Source organism: Astyanax mexicanus, chromosome 18 (assembly GCF_023375975.1).
Source record: "Astyanax mexicanus isolate ESR-SI-001 chromosome 18, AstMex3_surface, whole genome shotgun sequence".
Taxonomy (NCBI): Eukaryota; Metazoa; Chordata; class Actinopteri; order Characiformes; family Acestrorhamphidae; genus Astyanax; species Astyanax mexicanus.
The window spans coordinates 45,164,759-45,192,243 of NC_064425.1; the positions used below are offsets into that span (position 1 = coordinate 45,164,759).

General features: G+C 40.2%; 1 long non-coding RNA gene across 3 annotated transcripts in view; it reads right to left on the reverse strand.

Moving 5' to 3' along the window:
• Positions 1-12,479, reverse strand: part of LOC111192164 (uncharacterized) — a 60,435-nt gene extending 47,956 nt beyond the window's left edge. Inside the window, exons 1-2 of one of the 3 annotated variants that reach the window (XR_007425346.1) lie at positions 12,093-12,479; positions 10,029-10,152 (exon numbers count right to left, since the gene is read on the reverse strand). This is a non-coding gene — a long non-coding RNA (uncharacterized LOC111192164). The remainder of the gene's footprint in view (positions 1-10,028; positions 10,153-12,092) is intronic. The other 2 variants (XR_002649826.2, XR_002649825.2) reach the window with 2 other exon arrangements.
• Between the last annotated feature and the right edge of the window lie 15,006 nt (positions 12,480-27,485).

Genomic DNA, 27,485 nt, shown 5'->3' on the forward strand with positions numbered 1-27,485 from the left:
CAACTGACAGAATTGAGGCAATTTGCCAAATTCCTAAGCCCACAACAAAGAAGCAACTGCTTTCCTTTTTAGGAATGTGTTCATACTGCCGCACTTTCATTTCCTCCTATGCAGAGCAGGAGGGCCCTCTCAGAGATATTATTCCTACGAAAGGGGTTAGCACTGCAAAACTGCAGTGGACACAAGAGGCAGAAGAAGCATTTATACAGCTTAAGGTGGCTTTGCAAAATATGCCAGCATTGGGCATACCTGATCCAACTAAACCTTTTGTTCAGATGGTAGATGCAAAAGGCATCTATATGACTTCAGTGCTTACTCAAAAACATGGAGATAAGCTTCGCCCTGTTGCATACTTCTCTTGTAAGCTGGACTCAGTGGCTCAGGGCCTGCCCACCTGCCTTAGAGCAGTGGCAGCAGCAGAAAAGGCACTAATAGCTTCAAGAGACATTGTGGCTTATGCTCCACTTACATTAAAGGTACCACATGCAGTGCACAACATTCTCCAAGATCAGAGAGTTGCACATCTATCAGCCCAGAGATGGCTGCGATATCACACTGCTTTACTTGACATGCCTAATGTTACAGTACAACGTTGTAGCACGCTCAATCCTGCTTCCCTCCTGCCAACTCCAGAGGATGGGGAGCCACACGACTGTCAGCTGTTGCTGCAGCACGCGTGCACACCACGAATTGATTTGCAAGAAGAGCCATTGCACAATGCGCAAATGGAGCTCTTTGTTGATGGCTCAGCAAGCAGAGATAAGACAGGAACGAACAGAGTAGCATACGCTGTAGTGTCAGCCACAGAGGTCTTGGACACTGGCATTTTGCCCAGCTCTTACTCAGCACAGGCAGCTGAGCTAGTAGCCCTTACAAAAGCATGTGAATTGGCAAAAGGTCAATCATTAAATGCGTACACTGACAGCAGGTACGCTTGGGGCGTGGCAAATGATTTTGGTTTTATGTGGAAGCAGCGTAATTTCCTGACAAGTTCAGGAACAAAGATCAAACACCATGAGCTGATTAACAACTTGCTTTCTGCTCTTTTGCTTCCCTCACAGATCGCAGTAATCAAGTGTGCCGCACACACATCCACAGGAGATCCAGTAAGCAGGGGAAATGCGTTTGCAGACAGCGTCGCTAAGCACACAGCTCATAATGCAAACATCACAGCTGCACAAATTTCTACACCAGAGCAGGAGAAACCTTCCTTAATTGACATTCAGTCAATGGCAACACCATTAGAGAAAAAATTGTGGGCTAAAACTGATTGTTACAAAGACAATGGCATTTGGAGACAGAAATCCACCAACAGGCCGCTCCTGCCCAAACAATATGCTAAGGTTTTGATCAAAATTGTCCATGGGAGGAGTCACATGGCCAAGGGAGGGATAGTAGAGCAGATTTCCAGGTATTGGTATGCACCTGGACTCCATACACTTGCCCAAAATTTTTGTTCTTCATGTCTCATCTGTGCTCAACACACACACAGACATGCTGCACCACTCACACAGCAGCCAGCAGGTCATCCACCTGCCACAGAACCATTTCAACACTGGCAGATAGACTTTGTAGAGCTAACTCCAGCTGAAGGAAAAAAGTTTCTCCTGGTCTGTGTTTGCATGTTCAGTAAATGGATTGAAGCTTTCCCAACAGGTAAACAGGATGGAGAAGCAGTGGCTAAAGCATTTCTCAGAGAACTGATCCCAAGATTTGTTCTGCCAAAAAGGGTTTCTAGCGACAATGGCACACCATTTGTACACACAGGGCTCAAAAGTTTGACCAAATATTTGGGTATTGACATGCACAAGCATTGTAGTTACCACCCCGCCTCAGCAGGGGCAGTAGAGAGAGCAAACGGCACCATCAAAAATGGATTGGCAAAAATTACACAGCAAACAGGTCTAAATTGGGTTAAATGTCTCCCTCTGGTCCTGTGGCAAAGCAGAACCAGGGTGCAAGCAAAAACAGGCCTAAGTGCATTTGAGATTGTTTTTGGCAGACCTCCCAATGTAGGAGTGGGGCCCCCCCCACTGGAGGATCAACTGTTAGACCACACACTTGTTGAATACTGTATCTCATTGCATGATTCTCTTTTGTCTGCATCTCGACAGGTAAAAGCTGTGCTACCTCAACCAGCTGACCAACCCTTCCATAACCACAAGCCAGGAGACTGGGTGCTGATCAAAGACCTGCGGAGACGAAGGTGGAACCAGCAAAGGTGGACTGGACCTCATCTTGTGCTCCTGACGACCCACACAGCGCTGAAGATTGAAGGACGTGGAACCTGGGTTCATCACACACACTGCAAGAAGGCCCCCACCAAGCCTGAAGAAGAGGAAGCTCTGGTTGATCAGTGAGTGGGTGTCTTAAGGTCTCACGGCTGGTGGGACGAGTGCGATTGGGCGTGCCCGCACTCTGAGCACTAAAGTGTCTACATAGGCTAGGGGCACCCACCCTGATAAACCAGTATCACCATGCTGTGGCTGTTAATGGTGGTGACCCTCCTACCTGGGTCCCATCAGTCCCTTCAGGACCGAGTGGAACAACAATGCTTTGGAAACAAAGCATGCATGGCCACAGTAGCAGCAGCTGACGAGGTGTCTCCCAACAGAGAATGTATTGTCTGCCACAAGCTTGCTGTCCCCTGGATACCAACTCCTTTAAACAATGTGACTGCTGCTACATTGCTGAAGGATCCAGCAGACTGCGCTCTAGACATTCAGATGGCATTTATGCTAAATGTATCAGCCCATTTCGCAGCCACGAAACAAAGCCCTCCATTTAATGGAAATGTGACTGCTATGTTTCAGATGATGCCCCAATGTAACATGACCCACCCCGGACCAAGATATGAGCCAAAATTTGCGAACATGTCTTTCACCACGGTGCCCCCTCTCAATGCATCCACATGCATGTGCTCATCTGGAATAAGAGGAGGGCCTCGTTTAGGGTACACTGACTGTAAGGTTAACATCACCTTCTATGATAGCATAGGCTTCAACTGTTCAATATCGGATGGCACTCACACCGTGAGACCCAACTACACAGAATGTCACATCATGTCAGGGGCCCGAACTTCGGGACCTGTGAGCTGGGTGTGTGGCCAAACTGCCTACACCAATCTACCACGAAAGAAGAGCCGGAACGGGACTTGGGTCCACTCATTCCCTTGGAATGGGTGTTGCGCTCCAGCTATGGTGGTCCCACACATGGCAGTTCTCCCTAAGAACTCTTTGACTAGGAAACGACGTGCCTTGGGTTCGAAATACAACGGGTATGTCCTGGCTGACCCTTGGACAACACCTGGAGCATCAGTTGGATGGTCCCTTTTCCTAGGAGGTGGAACAACTGCTACTTTGAATAAGATCAATGGACTTGCATGGCAAATGTTGGTTATGGCTAATAGTAGCACCGAAGCCTTTTTTTTTCTAATAAATGCAGAGATGAGGGCCATACGTCAGGCTGTACTTCAGAATAGAATGGCTCTTGATCTTTTGCTAGCCCATGAAGGGGGAGTGTGTCAGGTTTTAAACACCTCTTGTTGTTTTTCAATTCCAGATTATTATGAGAACATCACTGACCTTGTAAGTCACATGAAACAAGCAATCCATGAACCTCCACCTGTGAATGAGCCATGGCTAGCATGGCTGGAGTCTTTTTTAGGGCCATGGGGACGTTGGCTACTGCCTATGGTCCTCCCTATTATTTGTTTGGGACTCCTTATCCTATGTATCGTACCATGTGTTATGAATTGTATCTCAAATATGATTACTCGTGCATTCAGTCACTACCAGATGTTTCAGATGATTCCAGGTTACGAAGACCCTGTTATAGGGCTATCCCGAATGTTTACTGAGGAATCTCAGTATGAGAATGCGAGCAATGTGTAGGAAATTGTGTGAGTTGATTCCTAGAATCAAAAGGGAGGAGTGACGTGGGAAATTTCATTATCACAATGTTATTACTATTATAACCACCTTGTTATGACAGATGTGATCATTTTATGCATGTTCATTTTATTAGATGTGTTTAATCACACTAAATATTTACAGTGGTAATTCACTTCATATTAGCTTGTTTTGCAGAGTTACTCTTTAGGTCATTCTGACATTTGTGTACGCGCCAGCAGAGAAACCTTGTCTGATAACCATTCTGGGTAAACACCAGGATGTGACCGTGAAGAGGTTAGGCTGACATTTCTGACGGGAAACATCCTAAAAAACCCTGCCTGGGAACAGAAGGGAGTTTCCGTCTTGGCATAGAAGGGAGATTTGGAAGGACGCCGTTGCAAGCGGAAAACCATATGTCCAGTTATGGTTTATGGTTCCGGACACAGCGGAGCGGGGATAAATAACGGCTCTGAGAGACTGTTACTCTCAGAGCACTTTCAGAGCGTGATGATTTCATGACTGATTGTACTCTCAATAATCTGCATTAATAAAAACTTGTTACTCATCTGACACGACTCAGAACTTAATATTTGTCTTTATTAATCGTCACAGGTATTTCCACCACAGATGTAACAGTACTAGTACAACACTGCCCCCTACTGGCGGAAGTTTAAACACAACACAAAGCGAACCACTGTCTACCACCTGTCTGCCACCAATCTTTACATGCATTTGCGTAGGAACTGGGGGGGGTGGGGGGAACATGTCCCACACAATATCAGAAATAAGTGGATTTGTCCCCCCAAAAAGGATACCGCAGAAAAAAATATTTAAAATAGTGATTTAAAATAAACTTTTACTTTAAAAACGAGGCGAAATCTGCACCCCTGCCATGAAAAGCACCCCCTCTAATGAGCACATTTCTTAATAAAGTTAGATAGATTAAAGCAATTATCTCCGCTTTTATCAGAGAAACAGTGCATGTATACAAATACAAATAAGCACTATAGACGCTATCTCGATTATCAAATATTATTGAGGTCATGTTTATTTATTGTACGATAAATCAATATTGCAATTATTGATAGCAAACTACTAAAAAAAGGTAGCAAAACTGTTACCAAAAAAAAAAAGAATAAATAAATATGGTACATTCAGAGCCTCATCTACCAGTAGAGAACTCCCCGGATGCAGTGATTGGTCCAGTTTGGACTTAAGGAAGACGTTTCTTTAGCTCTGATCTCTTCCTTAATCTCTCTTAATGAAGTTGTCAGTTATCTACAGCTCCTCAGCAGATTAAAAACACGTTCTCATGCTAAAATCACGGCCTGGGAGCTTATTCTGCACTCTTTAGAAACGCTCGTAAAACAGATTTCTCGACTCCTGGCTGCTTTTACTGCCAAATTCACACAAGTGAAAATGGTTCTGTGATAATACGAGGGAAATGTATAGCCTCAAACAACCTACATCTGCTACATTTATACGGAGAACCATATCTGGTGCAAAGCCAATGTTTTATAAGCGTGTAAGGAGGGGGTGGGGAGGTTCTAACCAAAGGTTAGAATTAAAGGTTAGGACCACAAACTACAGGTTCTCTACATGGGAAAGTGCTTAACAGAGTCTTTGATTTATTTAAGGATACAGCAGATGCCAACAATGACCTTCTTTAAAGCACCATTTTTAAATTCACCAGAGTTTACCAGATGGTTTGTTGTGGAGCTTTAAGCCAAAGTTTCTTTACCAGTGAACTATGGACCATCAGTGGGCCAAAAAGCACCTTCTAATGGCCCTCAGGTCGGACTGTAATGATTAGTCAATATAATCGACAGTGTTGATTATTATAAATTGCTGACTACAAATGTTATTGTCAACTAGGGTGGTAACTAGAGGCCGACCGATCGATCGGCCAGCCGATTTAATCGGCCGATTTTTGTTATTTTTTTATCAATCGGCATCGGCCGATTTTCTTATTTGGCCGCGCCGATTTTAATCCGGCACATCTGCGGGCAGCTACTTGGAACGCAGAGCAAGGTTTCAAGAGTGAGCAAGACTTTCAACGGGTAAGGCATCCATTTTTACAATCCAGTGTCCCAAAGTCTATATTTTCTCTCATGATTAGTAATCTGTGATGTTGCTTCATTTACTGAAAAAGAATAGAATTTCAACTGCATGTTGTAGCATTTCTCTCCAAACGAAACTATGCTTAGCGTTGATGGCAGGAGTGCATTTGGAATGCACCCTGACTATGCAAGGCAAGCCCTATCTATAAGCTCTAGTATAAAATAACTGACGTCTCTTCTTCAGAAACGAAAATTTCAGAAAAATAACAAAAAATAACAAACGAAAATAAACCCAAAATGTTGACAAAAATACAATCTAACGAATTTCAAAAAAATAAAACGAAATTCTCCACACAACCAAAGAAAATTACTAAAACTTGTAATACTGAAAAAAGCGGAAAAACGCGTCTAACGGACTAACGGACCACGAGTGCCGCGCGCTCGGCACAACAACTCCCGCTGTACAACTCCGCTGTACAACAGCGCTTATAAATAAATTAAACACAAAAATGAGGGTATTCTATCAGTAATTTCAGTTCGTTTTAGTTAGTTTTATAAACACAAAATACAGTTCGAGATAGTTATGTTTTTCCTTTTAATTACCGTTTTTATTAGATTCAGTTAACACAAATGTTTTTTCACTTTCAATTTTCGCTATTTCGTTCGCTTTAGTGAACAATAATAATTGGTTACTTAGCAACGTTGTAATTATCACACCAGAGCTTTATATAAAATAAAAATAGGAGCCTGATTTCGGGTCGGTCCTCAGGTCAGGTGGGATTCGGGCAGAGAATCTAAGCTCTAAAATAGAAAGCAGCACAAAAACCGGAGCAGCTAAAAAGAGCTTAACGTCCTTAATTCGGAACTTGGGTTGTCCACGGCAATCACTGAATTGATTAGAGCACGCAAATCGTCACAATTGTGCCTCACTTCACCACGCCAAACCACAGGCACAGCGGCCAGAAGCTCAAGTTCACCGGACAGAGGAGGGGTTAACCAGGGCAAAGCGAAATAAAAAAAAAAGTTCATAGAGCTGCTAAAGTAACGTGCAGTAACGGGGTGTCGGAAATGGTAACGGCGTTATAGTTACAGTCATAGTAATTAGTTAGATTACTCGTTACTGAAAAAAAGTAACGGCGTTAGTAACGCCGTTAGTTTTAACGCCGTTACTCCCAACACTGTATATAAATAAGCTTTATTGTAAACGAATTAATAAAACAAATAGTTTCTAAAATAATGGAGTTAAAATAAAACATCTCTTTTTCATTCACTACAAACAGACATTAAATCATGCCGCCTCCTGCTGTTCTGCTGTAAAACTCACCCGTTTAAAGCGGTTTGCGCTGTTAGATATTAATTGAAACGATGAGCAGAATTTTCTGTTTTGTCGGGTTCTACTTTAGAACCCCCTCCAGACTTTTCTGATAAAAGCTCATTTTATCCTGAACCTATAAAGTCCGCGCTCTTCAGCTTTCTCAACTCATTTTCCGCTCACGCACCGAACCTCCAGTACAGCTGATGAGACGCGTTTCTCTGGCTAAGGAGCTCATTTGAAGAAGAAAAAAAACAGATAAAGCTATATTTAAATTACAGCACCTGTCTGTTTTTGCATTATTTATAATTTTATTCTTAATTTAAACGTCACCCATTTTTGTAAAATAATAGCTGCAGCCCTAACGTGAACATTTTATAACATTGTCCTCCCATGTCCATTCGTTTTCAACTGCATGGAGTTGAAGAAGAAATGAGCTTTGCCGTTTTGGAGTAACTATCTAAAGTTGTCACATTATGGAAGTCTTCTTGCACTCTGTTAAACATATTAAAATGAATAATTAATAGACTAACAGACTGCAACAAGTCATACATTTGTTAATTAGTAGGCCCCTACAGTAAATTTTATATAATAGCCAACATAATATTTCTACTATAAACATGAATATATAGTGTATATAGAACATATGTTATATAATGAATAAAATAAAATGTTATGGATAATACAATCTAAATAAAATTAATATTTTTTTATTAACATATAGTGATATAGTAACATTAAAGTCACTATAAAATGCTAACCTTATTTTCAATAAATTGTGTGAAGTTTACAACTGTTGTGCCTCCTCTTACTAGTATGATTTTAAGCATGCCAAATAAATATAATACGATAGCATATCGGCCCTAAAAATCGGCAGGTCACATCGGCCATCGGCTGACTCTGACCACTAATGATCGGTATCGGCATCGGCCTTAGAAAAACCCATATCGGTCGGTCTCTAGTGGTAACGTTACAGAAAAATCACAGTTCAGTTCATACTGTGGTTAAACCCCACGGTTTGGTACAATTTTGGTACGCTTTGGTACGAAAAAAAGGCTGGGAAAAGGTTTATGGACTTTAATAAATGACGAGAATTTTAATCTGCATTTTATGTGAATTATATGAATTTTTTGTTAAAATGGGGCGTTGAATTTTGATGAACAAAACACTTCAAAATACTTTAAAATACTATCTAAAGATTTTAAAATAAAATTAAAAAAGCAGATCCATAAAAAGCTCTGTAAAACATCAAGAGACAACTTCAGTTTCTGAATCAGTTTCTCAGATTTTGCTATTTATAGGTTTATGTTTGAGTAAAATGAACATTGTTGTTTTATTCTATAAACTACAGACAACATTTCTCCCAAATTCCAAATAAAAATATTCTCATTTAGAGCATTTATTTACAGAAAATGAGAAATGGCTGAAATAACAAAAAAGATCACATTTTTTTTTCATGCATCTTGGCATCATGTTCTCCTCCACCAGTCTTACACACTGCTTTTGGATAACTTTATGCATTTACTCCCAATTTGGTAAAATTAAAGAAACACATCATTTATAAGTGGTCTCTCATTTCATAAGAGCTGTATTTTCAGATCCACTGATTTAAAGCTTTATCTACCAGATACTTCACTTCTGGCCTTAAATTATATTCTAAGTTTATGGATAAAAATGTTTTGGTTGTATTTTTAAATTATTTTTGTTATAATTCAAATTTACTGAATTACACTTAAATATTAACTATTTTAAGTTAAGCAAAAGTCATTTAAATTTAAGGTCAGATATATAAAATGCAGTTTTAAAATCTTAAGTCACCACTAAAAGGTTAAGAACCCCTGCTTTAAGCTGAATGCATTTCTATAGATAGGGTGCAGGGGTACTTTCCCATAATGCAGCAGTGTGGATGGGTGGCAGGCAGGGTGGGCTGCTGCAGACCCAGAGTCAGGGAAGGAAGGTGTTAGCTGAGAGTGAGGCCCGATGTGATTGGCCTTCTGGGGAAACTTAAAGAGAGGAATCCCTCAGAGCCTGAGCTCTAATGTGTGGAATCGCTCAGCCAACATGAGTCCACTAACCCTGCTAACGGCATGGAGGCGGCTGGAGATGGATTTTCCATACGGAGATAGAGAGATAGAACTTGTGGGCTGCATGTGTTCGGACTCGTTTGGAGGTTTAAATATGACTGTGGGAGAGGGTACCGCGAATCAAACTTAGGACAGAAGACAGCGAGATAAAATAATGCATTAAAGTCCAAGTGCGTACTCCATCACGCTGCTAACGAATAGAGCACGTACTCCTCCGTCACGCCCATCCCTCGCTCTCTCTGTCCTCTCTGAACACTTTTACTATCTGTACTTTTCTTCTACTGATGAGAAAAGCTGAGGGTTTCGCTGACTTACTTGTGGCACTTTCTCAAAATGCACGATCAGGCAGTGAAGGAAAGTGTGAGGACTATAAATATTTTAGAAAGGAACAGATCCTCGTCTCTCAGAGCCTGGGTACCTATTATTATTTTCCATGCTCAAGTTAGGTGACAAAGCTCTCGTTTTATGTCTGGCCCACACAGCAGAACTTTAAAATCTAAACTGATGTTGGAAATGGGAGAGATCCCACACATAAAATGCATTTTTCACAGATTTTTCTGTCTTTAATTGTTGTTAGTCATGAAACTAACTTTCCTGAATAAAACAGCACACATTTTAAAGAAGAACTATAGTGTAAAATTGACTTTTGTTGTAGTAAAACATGATTAAAAGTACTAACCTTTGTTGAATAGCACACCTCTGCTCTCCTACAGCTTTCCGAGATCCAGTAAGTGGGCATCACTTTTTCCATCGTTATCCAGCTCAAAGTAGCTCCACACCTCATTGGTAGAATCCAGAGATCTCTGTCATTTAAAACGAGGCATTATTAACTTTAAAAGTGCACAAAGAGTTTATTAAAAACACTTTTTACAACCCGTAGTGTAACCTAATCTCTGGGCAACTGATTCTTCAAAGTAGCAGCTCTAGTTTTTCTCAGTCAGTTTTATGAGGTAGAGTCACCTGGAATTCAGGATTTCAGTTAACAGCTGTGCTGAACTCGTCAAGAGTTAATTACTTGAATTTCTTGTCTCTTAATGTGTTTGAGAGCATCAGTTAAAGTAAAGTAGTGAAGAGGTAGAGTTACAGGTATACAGTGAATAGTGAATATTTGAGTAATGTTCTAATCCAGAACAAAAGTTAAAGAACATTGAAAGTATCCCCAGATGCTTTTACAAAGACCATCAAAAACATTATGAATGATAAAACTGGCTCTCATCAGGGCTGCCTTAGAAAAGTAAGAGTAAGAGTTTCCTCTGTTGTACAGGATAAGTTCATCAGAGTTTCCAGCCTCAGAAACTACAAGTTAACAAACAGCTCCACAGATAAGAGCATCTAAATACTTATTTACTGTGTATTTTGGTTTGTTTAACACTTTTAAGTTACTACATGATTCTGTGTTAGATCACTTCACTATTCATTTACTATGTAGGAAAAAATAAAAAAAACAGTATGAAATATCATTTACTTAAAATATGAGGTGTGAAGTTAACACAGAAATTAAAATAAATCAGAACACATTTCCCACCAGAGAATCTGCATTCCACCCTGGTGTGGGCCAGGCATTAAGTGACTACCATGCATATTAAATTACACATTTTCTCTGGCTCTGTACAAAATATTTCTGTATTTATTTTTTTTATGGATATTTTTCTTCACTGAAAAAAAGTCATAAAGCATGCACGCCCCCGGCTGAATCTCAAATACCTCCTTACTCCATGTTTGAACTGCATAAAGCATAAAACTACAACATCAACATGCAAATAGAGCTAGAGTTCAGATGCCCACAGATGATTATGTGGTAAAATGTCAATACTGTTTTGCTACAAATATATAATATGATGCTAGCTTGTGTATTTTTATAAAATTAGCATAGTGCACTACAAAATACACTAAGAATAATGTGAAATTTGGTTTAATTTAAGATTAAATCCCTGTTTCTTTCTTCTTTTAACAATATTCAGATATGTGTGACCGAACCAGCTTTACCAAACTTTCCATAACCTGGTTTTAAGCTGGGTCTGTTTAACATATTAGAAATAAATATTAGCACTTAGTATCTCACAATTTTGCTCACAAAATGTATAATTTTATCACTGAACTTTTATTTAAATTCCCAGTTGCATGACAGAAACCGTAGCCTAACCTAGCCATGCATTTCTTACACTAGCCTAGCCTAGCTTGGCTTAGCCTATCTTACCCTACCCTAGCCTTGCTTACACTAGCCTAGCCTAGCATTGCTTGCCATAGCCTAACCTTGCCTAGCTTAGCCTAGCCTAGCATTGCTTACCCTACCCTAATGTAGCATAGCATTACATACACCAGCCTAGCATTGCCTAGCCTAGTCTAGCTTCCCCTACCTTAACCTAGCCTAGCATTGCCTATGCTAGCATTGCTAACCTTACCCTACCGTAGCATAGCTTACCCTAGCTTAGCATTGCTTACATAACCTACCATAGCATAGCATTGCAAACACCAGCCTAGCATTGCCTAGCCTAGTCTAGCTTCCCCTCCCCTAACCTATCCTGGTATTGCTTGCCGTAGCCTAGCCTAGCTTAGCCTTGCTTACACTACCCTACCGTAGCATAACTTATCCTAGCCTAGCCTAGTATTGCTTACCCTAGACTAGCCTAGCTCAGCCCAGCCCAGCCTAGCCTAGCCTAGCCTAGCATTGCTTACCCTAGCCTAGAATTGCAGTTTAACATAAAAAATCGTATTCTATCATAATAAAATTTATTTGTCTTACCGTTAATCGTTGTTTTGTTCGTTTGGGTCTTCTCGGCAGTAGGGTTTGTGTTAATCCAGCTGGAGAAATGATAGTTTCCCGGTTCGCTGGTTCTCAGGCTAGCATTAGCTTTAGCATTAGGTTGTAGCCTTTTAGCCGCTCCTCTGGCTGCTGGTACAGTTCATTTCGATCCTGTAGGCTGGCTGGCTGGCCTGCTCTCCTCTTTACTTACTGATCTTTATTGGCTTCCAGTGTTAAATTCGCTGTATCTGCATGTTTTTAGGCTTTAATACAGTGTTTAACTCAAACTGCACAAATGCAAACGGTGCAGTTCCTGCTGTAACTCTACCTGTGTCTGTTAATGAGCTGATTAATTGCAGCAGGTGTGTTGGGGGAAGGGGAGGAGGTACAGGTAAAGGTGCCTTGCCTCCTCCCTGTGGGCCACAGAGGTACTGCAAGGAGGACCGTAAAATGATTCATTAGAAATTATTTTAAAAATATTTAAACAGTTCAGTTTGGAGCCCCTAAGGTGACATCATGTTAAATAAGGAAGGTAAACAGGTCTGCACACTGTCTGTGTTTGAGCCAATCAGCTTTTAGTATGAGAATTAAGAAGTCTTTCACTTGGAATTAAACCACGTCTCACTGCAAGAGACTCCAAATAATCTCTGTAATTCATTCAGAAATTAAAATTAAAATAAGCCAGTTCACTCTCAATTTTCTTACTAAAGATTATCCCTTTAATTCATAGAAAAGAAAGCTTTGTTATTCTCTGGCTACAACTCCATTATCTTGTTTCTACACCTTAATTATTTTGTTTTTATTCATTAGAATGTTGTTCCAATGCCTTAATATATTAATAATAATTTTTATACTTGCTGATATTCGAAAAAAGTCCAAATAAACTTTTCTGATGTGATTAGTTCATTCTTGCTGATACTATAAATACCAGGAAGTGGCGCTCCGTGCACTATAATATGCGTAGTTAATGCTATTAACCCAAATCAATGAATACAGTACTATATAAAACATATCAATGATAGTTAACTGCACTAACATTTACAAGTTGACTAGAATACAGATGATTTAAAATAACAGTGACAATGCAAAAAACTAATGCTGTTCCCAGATCAGGGTTAAATAGCTTTTTACTTTATTTATTTAGTTTCTCCTACTGCTGCATAGATAACTCATCCTCTTGAGTCTCCACACATTTAGCAGGATTCATTAAAAGAATGAGAAGATTAGTCATGCTAAGGATCCAAATTAATTAACACGATTCACATTCACAATTAGTCGCATTTGTGAAGAGAGCATAAAATGTACTGGTTTCAGCTCTCTGACCTTTAAATGCAGCAAAACAGCCCAAAACTGCTGTCTGAGTCCAAAACACACTTTACATCTTTAACAATTCTGCATTTACACCTTGAACAAGCAGTCAGATAAAGAAATATATGTGAAATATAACTGTTACTTTGATGATTAGTTCGACCAGTAGGCTTAAATTGAACCTGAAACTGAACATTGATGGTAAATGGTAAAAGTCTACCAGAGATTCATAAGTGGTACTGATAGGAACAACACAAATAGACAGTTTACCATCTCTAGATGTTTATTAATTTACTGGTATTGATTATTGATACTCAATACATGCTTTACTGTAACCCTAAGAAGGTTTATATCCACAGTTCCTTTGCAGCTTCAGTAAATTTGGGATGAAGGCAACTGCTGATTAAAATAAATCAACAGGTTATGAAATTTAATGCTCACTTACTTTTTCTAGCCTGAATTCTGGATGTTCACTCAATATGCACATATTTTACAACAAAAACAGTGTAATTGAATGCTATTAGTTTAAGCTATGAACAAACACTGTCTGTGCTGCTCCATGCTGTTTACACAATAAGAGCCCGGTGTGTGCAGCGTTCACTGCGTTTGGTGTGTTTAGGTTTACGCCTATGTGACATTAAACCAAACAGAGGGAGAAAAGCTCCAAATAAACAAACTCATCAACTGATTAGTTCATTGTGAAAATGGCCTAAATGCCTATTTTGTTCCACCTTTCAAACATTATATTAAACAGAATTTAGAAAGGTACCCAAATCCATTTAATACAGCACTGGTAATATGTCATGTCCCACATTAACCGAAAGAGCAGCTGAGCATCTGAAACACAGAAAAATGTGGGAAAGAATTTGTGCAGAATTGTAAATGGCTGCTACTGATCTGGACAGTGGATCAGCAGAATTCCTGGAATACCTTCGGTTCATTCCCACTGGTGTAGGAATGGGAAACAGCGAGAAACACACCACAGAATCTGAAGCAGCCGTGTAAAGGATAAGGTGAGACAGGAAGCTGTTATTCAGTACAAAACCAAACCTTTCTGAGATACAATTCCAGTGTTTTTGAGTTAGACTGAACAGTAAATCACAGTAAATCACATTAAAGATACAGCAGACCAGGAGGAACGCGGTCTCTGAGGCTCTGAACATACAGTAAAAATCTCACATACATTGGTAATAACATGGAAAGTCTGTGGGCAACACCTGTATAAGTTGTGAGGTGTTATCTTGTGTGTGAGGCTGAACATAGACATTTACATTTCATTTCTGAAGAAGTTGGAATTGCTGGAATATTTTATTTATATTATATCACCATCCACAGTGGACAGCAGCGCAGTGGGAGGTAATGATTGTGATCGGCAGCATCTGGCTAAAAAAGAGAAAGATATCGTCGCTGTCCAATGAAAAACACTTATCTCCATTTTTGTAGATTTTTGGTTTACTACATAATTTGAACAGACAAACTGTCCCTTATACTGTGCCAAAATTTCTTGATGAACGGACCAATAGAAATGCTTCAAAATGACCTGAAACAAAACTCTTTTTACATTGACTTTCATTGAAAGTTTACAAGGTTTTTTCTCTCTCCTGTAAAGCTGCTGTTTTGGAGATAAGTGTTTTTCATTGGACAGCAATGATATACTTTCTCTGTATTTCCGTAAAATGTATTTATAAGCAAATATATGTAGTGCCATTAAATACTGCTTAAAGTGCACTTTAGTTTAGTTTATTTTTTTTTTTTTTTCGAGTAGCATTAAGCTGTACTAGACAATATGTACACCAATATCCTTTAATATACTTCAAGTGTATTAAAAACACATACTTAAATCTACTTAAGTTTGCAGAAATTATATTGAAAAACAAACATTCAAAGCACAACCAAATGCCATGAGTTGTTTCACAATAGTACATTTAGTTTGTATTTAAGTATGCATTAATTTTAATGCTAGAATTATGTACTTTTCTATTTAAGTATACTTTAAAATGCATTTTTCTTTTACAAGGGTGGTACTGTAAATATATTATATATATATATTTATACATATATTTATATATATTTCCTGTTTTGACTGTTTGCTATAAGATAAGGCTTTTGCTGAACAGCCACAATAAGCCTATTTATAGAAGACCCTCAGACACACACAAGCTTTTAAATGGTAGCCAGCGTTTCTTTGCCAGCAGCACAGTAAAAAAGGAAAGAAGTGGTGGAGATTTATAGCGCGCCCTGCTCTTAGAGCTGCTAAGCGATCCCAGGTTCATGTCAGGCACACTCTGAGTGCTCACAGAGGCTTGTAAAACTTGGCAAACGCCGTCTGGTGCATGTGAAGGTGAGACAGCGGTACTAGGCCTGGTCCCATCTCCAGCAGAGCGCTGGACTCTCCTCACCTTCCCCTCGTTTCCCCACAGGACCGCGGGGAGGATGGCCGCGTTTCAGCCCTCAGAACCGGGTCTGGTCTTTAGCTGGAGGTGGGCGCTTCATTTGTCAAATACACAGGAGACCCGGGGCTCGTGAACTGTCTAGAAACCTCAAAGCCTATCCTTCTTCTTCTCCCCGATAAAGGAAATCATTTCACATTCAGACGGCCTACCAAAACACTGGAGCGGAGGAAAAAAAGCCTTCTGGCACTCTGAGACATGTGGATGGAAAATAAAACATAACTCCAGGGCTTGAAAGTTTCCATTGAAAGAGCATAGGGCGTTTTTGATGTAAGAATTAACAGCCAGCCCGTGATAGCTGCCTCTGATTGATTGCTTATTCAGGCTTTGCTTGTCTTTTCTTACTGAGGAATTCAGTGAGCTGCAGTTACTGAACATTATTCACCAACTATAGATCTCCTGGAGACTCTCAATGATTCAGCAGGATTTATCATGAAGCTGTCCTGAGGGCAGCGGCTACAGTAAAGCAAGAAAATGGGGTGTTTTGGACAGCTGCAGGACCTCTAGTGGTTTGTATTGGTTTATTTTTTTTTATTATTTTATTTTAAATTTTTTCCCCATTTTCTCCCCAACCCACTCATTAAGACTCTTTTTGAGCTGCTGCTGATGCTGTAGCATTACCGAGTAGCATCACAGCGCTAACGCTCGGAGGAAAGTGCAGTGACTGGGTTCTGATACATCAGCTCACAGACGCAAGCTTGTGCTGATCCAGGGGAAAGAGAGGGAAAGAGAGAGCGCCATCTACTGCTGTACCCACCCAGAGAGAGCAAGACCAATTGTGATCTCTCAGGGCTCCGGCAGCTGATGGCAAAGTTGCATGAACGGGGTTCACCCTGCAACCTCCCAGCGCTCATAGTGGCAGCGCTTTAGACCACTGTATTAATTTTCTAAGCAATGCTGGATGTTTTTACGGTGTTGTTGGGTAGTTGGTATGGTGTCACAGGTGTTATGTGGCTTCTTTGGGATCAACAGAGGTTTTTATGAGGTTTTTGAGGGTTTGCTATGCTTGGTGTCACTAGAAATGTGCTTGGTAGTTGCTATGGTGTTCCAGGTTGTTCATCAGGCGTTGCTAGGTGACTGCTCTTAATTTAATGCTTGGTAGTTTCTATGGTGTCTGATATGGTTCTATAGGGTGTTAATAAGTGTTTTTTTATAAGTTTTCTCTGAGGTTTCCTGTTGATTTCTATGCTTGGTGTCACTGGAAATGTGGTTTGTAGTTGCTGTGATGTTCCAGGTGGTTCCTAGGGTGTTGATGAATGGTTGTTATGGGCCTTCTGTTGGGTTTCTACAATTTTCTGAACTGCAGACTCTGTATTGACAAAGTGCTATCCTTTTTTTTCTCCAGTTAATTTTCTAATATTTCAAATCTAATATCTCATTTTACTTCATGAAATAAAAAAGGCTAATTACAACTCTGTTTTATTCACCTGACCATAAAATCCATAAGTATAACCATTGTGCAAAGCAACTGATAAAACATTAACTTACAATTTAGGCATAATAACTAAACGTATTAAGTCTAATTAATTCAGGTTTATTATAAAATTATTTAAGTCAATTTATCTTCTCCAACTGAACCTGATAACCTGCTGCTGTTGGTTTGTTTTTGTATCTCAGAAGCTTTCTGAATTAGGTGGTGGAGGTTGTTTGGAGAGTCTTAGACTGAACCCAGCTGGAGCAGCAGCAGCAGATTCTACACCAAAAACAAGCCGAGCTCATCTGCTTTCACTTGGTGTCTCATCCCTCTTGTGTTGTTTTCATTTTCCGCTCCACTGTTGCTTACAGTACACTGGGATTAAGTTGTGTATTCTGCTGTATTCAGATTTGTTGGTTTACAGGTGGTCTGCTTGCGTGTTTGGTTACGTAAAGCTGTAAGATACTGAAACCAGGCTATTTTCTGCCTCCATTCACCCCTGAAAGCTAAAAGAGCATCTGAACTCGAAATGTGTGTTTGTTTGAGAGAATGCAGTGAGTTTCCCGCGTGGTTGCTACGGTGCTGCAGTTGGATCTGTGGTACTTTTTGTGAAGTTACTAGGCAGTTGCTATACTGTTGCCTGGCAGTTGCTAAGGCAGGGTGTCAATGGGCATTAATTTTGCTAGGTAGGATGGCAGAGATGGTTGCTAGGGTGTTCCTATGTGATCTCTAGAGGTTTTCATTGAGATTTTAGTTTTAGGAAGTTGCTATGCAGTTGATAAGCATTTTCTATTCAATGAATCACTAGAGGTTTGCATGGTGGCACGTCTCCGTGGTGACTCCGTGGCTGCTAGGTGGTTGGCATAGGTATGATGGCTGCTAGGGTGTTGATATGGGATCTCTAGACTCTAGAGGTTTTCATAGAATTTTTCATTTTAGGCAGTTACTACTGTTGCTAGGTGGTTGCTAAGCCAGGGTGTCGGTGGGCATTAATAGGGTTTTGATAGGTAGTTGGTATGATGGAGGAGATGGTTGCTAGGGTGTTGCAATGGGATCTCTTGAGGTTTTCATAGAGTTTTTAGTTTTAGGCATTTGCTATGCAGTTGCTAAGCATTTACTATACAATGAATCACTATGGGTTTGCATGGTGGCACGTTTCTATGGTGACGTAGATGGCTGTTAGGGCAGGGTGTCGGTGGGAATGAATTCTGCTAGGTAGTTGGCTAGGTATGATGGCAGAGATGCTTGCTAGGGTATTGCTATGGGAACTCTAGAGGTTTTAATAGAGTTTTTAGTTTTAGGCAGTTACTATACTGTTGCTAGACAGTTGCTAAGGCAGGGTATTGGTGGGCATTAATAGGGTGTTGTAGGTAGTTGGCTAATTATGATGGTAGAGATGGTTGCTAGGGTATTGCAATGGGATCTGTAGAGGTTTTCATAGAGTTTTTAGTTTTTAGGCTATGCTGTTGCTAAGCATTTACTATACAATGAATCACTATGGGTTTGCATGGTGCCATGTTTCCATGGTGACTCAGGTGGCTGTTAGGGTGTTTTTATGAAATCTCTTGACAAGACTATTGTCCAGAAGATCTGGACCATTTCCTTTTTTAGTTGGACCAAATTTTGCTCTGGACTGTAGTTCACAACACCTTCCACACTTCAATTTTGGTTCTGAAAAAAACTGTAAGGTTCCAGACCTTTTTTTAACACAAGATTGAGGTTATAAAGATTGCATTTTATTTGAAAAGCATCCATTACGATGATTTTAAGAACCTTCAAGAAAAGTTTTAGAAGAAATTTCTTCTAAACTTATAAGGGAACAAAAAGATGTTGAACACTTATGAGTAAAAGTGCCCAAAGAAAAGCACATAAATGATTAGAATTTCTCCAAAGCATCTTTTAATCTCAGCTGATTCTTTTGCAATTCTGTTTGTTGTGTTTGCATCATTTTCTTGTTGCCCATTTCACAGTTACCTGCTGAGACTCCCAGCAGAAGACCTGCAGCAGAAAGGGCTATTCCTGTAATACAGGGACTGAACTGCTGGCTGAAGCTGCAGTGGAAAAACTGAAACGGCAAGAAATACGCAAGAAAGGTTAATGTGCTCCTCTGTTGTATCCTTTCAAGCTGGATCCATAACAAGGCTCTGCTGCAGCTCTATCTCCACCTCCTCCACCCTTCAACCTAAAGCTGTATGTGTTTTTTATCGAGAAGCCAAGCCAGAGCCTGTCGCTGTGAATTACAGAGAACATTAAGTCGACCTGAACAAAGCGAGAAGCCTAGATGTGATCCAATTATCCGCAAAAGTCCAGATATCGGCAATTATCCTTTATATTGCACCAGCGTGTCAGTGCACCATCCACACCGAAGAGAGAGTGAGCGATCGAGCTCCCAGGTGGTCCGCTGTGGGTAGCTAAAGCAGTGCTAGCTAGCGTGTGTTTTAGGTTTTAGGGTTGTTTTAAGAGCAGCTTTGATTGGCATGATAGGAATCTGGACAAGCTTCAGCCCAGACCCAGACCCAGACCTGAGAAAGCCCGGGAAGAAATGAGCTTCATATTGTTTGACTCAAAAGCTGGATGTTGCACAGAACATCTGAACGACTGAGGAGGGCATCGGGCCAGAGTTTGCTAAGGCCCATAAAGCAGCTATGCACGTGGAGGAGATTTATCGCCCTGCACAGCGGGGGTGCACACCACCACCACCTTACACTGAGGTGCTCGAACCTTCTAGACAACATCGATTAGTGCTTTTCCACCAACGTGGAACCGGCACTGTTCTAATTCACGAATCTAATGTTGAACAAATGTAGGTTCCGGAACCAAGAACGTTCGTTTAGTAAAGTTTACTAAAAGAAAGGATTGACTGAAGTTCAGTTCACTTATTTACTCTATGTAACATTTAAGTCTTGAAACTGAAGTCTTGAAGTTACTTCAATTTATCTGAAATTAAATTTAAGTAAAAAAAGCAAATGCAGAAAGTCGCAAAAAAAAATTTTAAGTTAATTTTATGCATCATTTTTTTCAGGGTACGTTTACCGATGTGACGTTTTGACGGTTCCACTAAAACTGGCGGAAACGCGGCCGGTTTGCTAAAAAAAAAGCAGCGCAGTTCTTATTAGTCTGAACAGAACTGGTTTAAGAACCAGAGTTCTTTCGGTGGAAAAGCGCTACTAGAGGCCCGATTTGGAGCCCCAATCCAAGAGCACCATTTCAGAGCATTCGCCCAAAGCTTATCGCAAAAACCCTTTCGCGTCTTTCTTAGGAATTGCCGTTTTTCTTTGTTGTTTTGGATTCTGGAGAAATAAAAAAGAAAGCGACTTCTGTAAGAATATAAAAAAGGTCCTCCTGTCTGTTCAGACCAGGCCAGACATCACCCATCACACGGGTAATTGATTCTTTTCTCCCTCTTTACAGAGAGGCGCTAAATTGATTTAGCCGACGGCCTCCGTGAAGGGAATTCGGGGTGCCCCCCACACAAAAAGCGCCGCACACCCAGATGGAAACTATGCGGTGGGTAAAGATTTGAAGGTTCGGTTTCTTTCAGAAACTCCCCGCCGGACTGACGGCTGCAGCTGCCTTTATAAACGGCTTCCAGCGATGCAGCGCTCCCGGCGAGGTGCAGAAAAGAGAGAAATGTGTCTCTGAGAGACGTTTACTCACCAAGACATGTACAGTATTTTACATGAGTTGGCGAATCGAAGGCTCAAGCTTGCAATTATCAGTTCTCTGGATTTCTCAGGATTTCTCAGGGTTTTACAGGGTTTTACAGGTTTTTACAGGGTTTGTTCAGGGTTTCTCAGGATTTCTCAGGGTTTCTCTGGGTTTCTCAGGGTTTCACAGGGTTTCTCAGGGCTTCTCAGGGTTTCTCAGGATTTCACAGCATTTTAAAGGATTTCTCAGGGTTTCTCAGGATTTCTCTGGGTTTTACAGGATTTCTCAGGGTTTCTCAGGGTTTCACAGGGTTTCTCAGGGTTTCTCAGGGTTTTACATGATTTCTCAGGGTTTTACAGGATTTCTCAGGGTTTCTCAGGATTTCTCAGGGTTTCACAGGGTTTCTCAGGGCTTCTCAGGGTTTCTCAGGATTTCACAGCATTTTAAAGGATTTCTCAGGGTTTCTCAGGATTTCTCAGGGTTTCTCAGGATTTCTCAGGGTTTCACAGGGTTTCTCAGGGCTTCTCAGGGTTTCTCAGGATTTCACAGCATTTTAAAGGATTTCTCAGGGTTTCTCAGGATTTCTCAGGATTTCTCAGGGTTTCTCAGGGTTTTACAGGATTTCTCAGGATTTCTCAGGGTTTCACAGGGTTTCTCAGGGTTTCTCAGGGTTTTACATGATTTCTCAGGGTTTTACAGGATTTCTCAGGGTTTCTCAGGGTTTCTCAGGATTTCTCAGGGTTTCACAGGGTTTCTCAGGGCTTCTCAGGGTTTCTCAGGATTTCACAGCATTTTAAAGGATTTCTCAGGGTTTCTCAGGATTTCTCAGGGTTTCTCAGGGTTTCTTAGGGTTTTACAGAGTTTTACTTGGTTTCTCATGGTTTCACTCCAGTGTCAAAGAAGTCAACGTCCTTAGTTTGCGTTTCGTATGTGACACCTTTACTTTAATCCACGATAAAACCTTTTGGCAAGCATTTCCCAACATGCACGTCTGTATGTGTGTGGTAAATGTACAATATAAACACCTACAGATCACAGTCTCGTACGTGGTTTCAACTCTTTGCTTATTATACAACCTAACACCTCCAGTTCTGGCGCAACAGTCTCTAAAATCAATCTGCCGTAGAAGCAAATTCTGCTATTCTGCTATTTAACTATTTTCGATAGCGTGCTTCTCTCTCTCTGTAAATGCAAGGACAGCACATTTCATATTTTAACACAAATATTATGATGCATGGTTTGGCCAAGAAAACCCAATCCTGCTAAGAGAACAAATAATTCATAAACTTCATCCAGTATTATTTCACATTTCAGCTTTTCTCAGCTATCAGAGCTGCAGGAGTCGGAGGTACAGAATGGTGTGAATAAGCTGGAACGAGCTCAAGACTGCAGCAGCCATAATGACTTGAAGCACTATTGACGTAGAACAAATGATGCTGAACTGAAGAGAGACATTTATCCAGGACGGCGGTGGCTGACTAAGCTGTTCTGAACGGCTTTAATCTGCTCTAAAGTTAAAGTGACCTTTTCCAATAGTTCTGTACAGTAAAGCTGGGGAGAAACTAAAGCTAGACTCACATTACATGCACAATCAATTTCTTATTCACTCTTAGAACCCAAGCTTGTTTTTTACTGTGTTTTTTTTTTTTTGTCAATATCAGGTCTTATAACACAGTAATTATATCAGACAGTAAGATGCCATTAACTCTTTTACTCCAGGAGCCAGTTTATATTTAAAATGTAAAAGGAAGCAGAATTGCTAGATTTTCCTGGAACTGAAATCTTTGGTCAGAATTTTACCAAGCGCCTGTTTTTATTTTACTTATTTTGGAATATATATTTATTTATCAAATATATTTACTTCTAAGATATATTTTCAAAAATGGTTATTGATGGTGATGGTGATTTATGCAGAGACACAAGAGTGGATGCAAAAACAACTCATTATGTGTTTTAAACAAATAAGTAAATCAATTGTTATGTGAGAAGAATAAAACAAGAAACTTTAAAGGAGATTACACTTTTTTAGGTGTTTTCCCAATGGGTTTCTTGCAGAGCTTTACCTCACTGGGATGTAACCACCATTTTCAGAAAGAGTAAAATCCCCCCTTTCTAACCCTATATGGATTATGTTGATGCGTGAAGGCATTCCTGAGTAATTAAGCTGAGAACACAGAGTGCGATTTTGGACGTAAAATCTGTTCATAGGGTTCTAAGGGTGGCCCAATTTTCTCTTTTATGGGTTTTTTTTATCCTCTGTGATTTTATTCCCGTCCAGAACGATCATGTAGGTGTTTTTCTCAGACGTCCTCTGAAAAAAAAAATGACAGGCTGAATTATCTACTGTTTTTCTCTGAACTCCGTGCTCCTCCGGTAATTTTAGTCCCGTCCGGACGCTCATCTCTGAGTTTCAGCTCCTCGCATTTAATAAAATAGATATTTGTCCACTGCCGCGCACCGTAATTACACTTTGGGCACGCCACGGTTTCCACGGAGATCCATGTTAAAATAAACACAACAGAGAGTGGAATTGGAGGAGCTACTGAACTCTGCGATGTCATGTGACAGAGAAAGCCAAGAAAAACTCACTGGTCCTCCCACTGTTTTTTCAATTGCAGTCCGGATGCAGGAGTTTTATCACTAAAGAGTAGAAGTGTGAAATATTTTTCACAGAAACTAATTTAACAAGGTTCATTTTTATTAAAATTAAAAAAGATTTGCTCCAGATTAATCAGGTTGTTTCGATGGACGCTTCAAGTGCAAAAAAATTTTTTATTATTCCTCAGATTATTAATTAGATTGAGATTGAGACGTTGATTAGGTCACTCCTGTGCTGCTTTGGGCTGGTGCGTGAGATAATTGTCCTGCTAAAACTTGATTTTTCTCTCATGTTTTAGACATTTAAACAAACTAGTCGTGGTTTTCTTATAGCATCTCTCGTTTTTTTCCGATAGACCGATAGAGTCTGGCCCTTAAAACACAGGGATTCTGAGCGGTGGTACTTGAATTAATGGGGTCTTTCATCTGGAAAAGGTGACTGCATTGATGATTCACAGGTCGAGGCTAATTGCAGGCTGACCATGTCCTCGTTAATCCAATATCTTTGATCTGTGTGAACCTGGAGCTTCTACAGTGCATGAACTGAATGCATTTCTCACAGTGACAGAATGTGTTCTTACTTAAAACCTGTGTTACTGTAAATTAGGTCATGATAAATAAATAAATGTAAATAAATGCTCTAAATGAGAATATTTTTATCTGGAATTTGGGAGAAATGTTGTCTGTAGTTTATAGAATAAAACAACAATGTTCATTTTACTCAAACATAAACCTATAAATAGCAAAATCAGAGAAACTGATTCAGAAACTGAAGTGCTCTCTTCATTTATCTGACTTTCTTAAGCATTTAGATTTATTTCACACACAAACTGTTCAACCAGTGGAAAGCTAAATGATGAAATATGTAATAATAATAATGAGATAATATGAGAATGCTGGAAAGATTCATAACCTAAAAGAAAGCTTGATTGAGAGCATCTCAGAGTAAAGAAACATTTAGAAAATTTTGAATTAAAATAATACAATAATAGCAGCAGTCCAGCCTCATTTACAGTGGAGAGATGGAGAGATGGAGAGATGGAGGGAGGGCACTGAAACAAACGGATGAGAGGAGGCCAAATGGACTTTGAAAAGGTTTTATGGAGGAGACAGTGTGTCCGAATGTGTTCCTCTGCTTTGAAAACAGGAATAATTTGTCTTTTATCTCTTGCGGAGAGACGAGGACGCGCTCTGAGTGACTCTTCTTCTACGTCGGCGAGGTCGATGTAGAGCCTGTGCTCTGCTGCCAAACACAACAGCGCAGCGAGATGTAAATCGCATAGGGTGAGACAGGGAGAGGAAGACGCATGTCTGCTCAGGACGAGCCAGACACGTCCATTAAAGCGCCTGTCGGGGTGCCGCGGACTCTGGGAACCCTATGGAAAAATGGAAATGAAAAATTTCCTGATGAAAATTATGACCTGGCCCTCAGAAGACCTGAGAACTGAGGACAGAGGAGGGACGTGTGAGACAGGACAGGAACCAGAGAGGAAACTAGAGAGGAAAAGGAAAAGGAAAGGACTGTACAGGCTCTCCGAGAGCCGGGGCAGGTAGAGGCCGTAAAGCACCGCGCTGCACCGGAACGCTGTTTGTCACCTGTGAAAAACGCCTGGTGAGTTCTGCAGGCCTTCAGCACTTTATCATCATATATGTAACATTAAAAAAGCCACACAGGAACAGAACTGTGATAGCAGATGGTGCGTTAAACCGCCGGCATGGGGGTGACTGGATCAAATATACTGATTTAAGCAGATCACAATTACAGAACTTCAGGGTGCTCGCCCATCGCCCATCGCAGAAATGATCAATAATTCTGTATTTCAAAATCAGGTTGATGCAAAATCATATGGGCATTTTTCGTAGTTTTGACCTTTTTACTAAGTTTGACCTCTCATTACTCCACAATGCTGCAGTAAAATCACTTGATACTCATGCCATTAACAGAATGGAATGTGTTCTTTGTGGATTTAATGATGTAATTTGATAACAGTTTGATTTTCTGGTTTTATAGGACTCCAAAATCTGTTTTATGCAAAACCGAATAGACATTTTTCCTAAGTTTGACCTTTCATTACTCCAAAATGCTACAGTAAAATCACTTGTACCTTTTATAATTGATAGTATGGAATGTGTTCTTTGTGGATTTAATGGCGTTATTTGATAACAGTTTTATTTTCTGGTTTTATATGACTCCAAATGATGGTTTATGCAAAAATAAATGGACATTTTTCCTGAGTTTGACCTCCATTACTCCAAAAGTAAAATCACTTGATACCTAGGCCATACCTAATAGTATGGAAAAGGTTCTTCAAGGATTCAATGGTGTCATTTGATAACTGTTTGATTTTCTGGTTTTATATAATTTCAAATTCAGGTTTATGCTAAACCGAATAGACATTCCCATTTCCATTTCGACTTCCCATTATTCAAATAATGTTACAGTAACATCCCTTCTAATTTATAGGGTGGAATGTGTTATTTGTGGATTTATTGGTGTCATTTGATAACAGTTTGATTTTCTGGTTTTATAGGACTCCAAATTCTTGTTTTATGCAAAACCGAATGGACATTTTCATTCTGTAGGTTTGACTTCTTGGAATGTGGGAGTTTTAATAGTTTAATTGTTGGTCTTGCCTGGTTATTATGGGTCTCGATTTTACAGCATCTGTATTTAGGAGAATTTTCTTCCTTCTGTTTATTAAATTGAAGTTAATGGATGTTAATGGACAGGAAAGTAAATAAATTAAGAGATCTTTCTGAATTTGCACAATACTGTTGTTGTACTTTCTGTAGCCCATCTGCTGCAGCTCAGTTTTTGACAGTCAACCTTTTCCTCATCCATCAGAGGACAGGGACCAGTACAGAGCCTCATCTGAGAGGAGCATCCCGGCGGTGGCGGCGTGGTGCTGATAGGAGTGTATCAGACGCAGCAGCTGTGAGGTTCAGCATGTTAATGTGAGGACGGCTGGTGAGCTTCAGAATCACCGTCAGCGCCGGGTCACCACTTTAATGTAGAGAGGGAGCTTCTTCCGGACAGCTGCTCTTTAGGCTGTGTCACAGATGTGTGTGTAAGTCTGTGTGTGTGTGTGTGTGTGTCCTGCATTCTTCTCTATGAAATGTATTTGACCTTTCTATAGGATGATAAAAAAAGTCTATAAATTGAGGTTTAATTCTCAGTAGATCTATTAGAGCGTAGGTCTAGAAGAATTAATTCAGTGTGATATTTCTACTGGTTGCTGCTTATTTTAACATTGACTTTATTTTTTAAATAGGTTAAGGAAGCTTTTACAAATTATTAATTTTCTATTTACAAGGACCAATCACTAGTGATGCTCCACACATGTGAGAAGTCAGACACTTTTTGAACTGTTGCTGATGCTGTAGCATTACAGAGTAGCATCACAGCGCTAACGGTTCTGATACATCAGCTCACAGATGCAGCCTTGTGCTGATCCACATCACCCTGGGAGTGATGATTGAAAGAGAAAAGAGCACCATCTACTGTACTGTACCCACCCAGAGAGAAAAAGCAAGACCAATTGTGCTCTCTCAGGGCTCTGGTAGCTGATGGCAAGCTGCATGAGCAGGATTCCGATTTCAGATACAGCCACGTGGTCCTGTCTGTATAAATACCCCACTGTTTCTGTTCCTTGTGTCTTCCTCGTTGCCTGGTATTGAACTTCTATTGAAGTTCTTAGCTCTTCTACCTCGCATTTCTTTTGTTCACTGCTCTTTTGTTTCCGACCCGTTTCAGTATTTTTTATGACCAAAAATGTATTTTTTGTGCATCGTGGTCAACCTTTATTTCTTTTTTTTGTCTACTCTTTTGCCTAGCTTTTCCCCGTTTTCCCGTGTTACTGACCGTGCCTGTCCCTGACTATCCCTGTGAGTTTGCGTTTAATTCGTAATCCTTTTTTTTTGTTTTCGTCTCTTTTTTTTATGAAAAACAGATTGTCAACAAATATTTTTAATGAT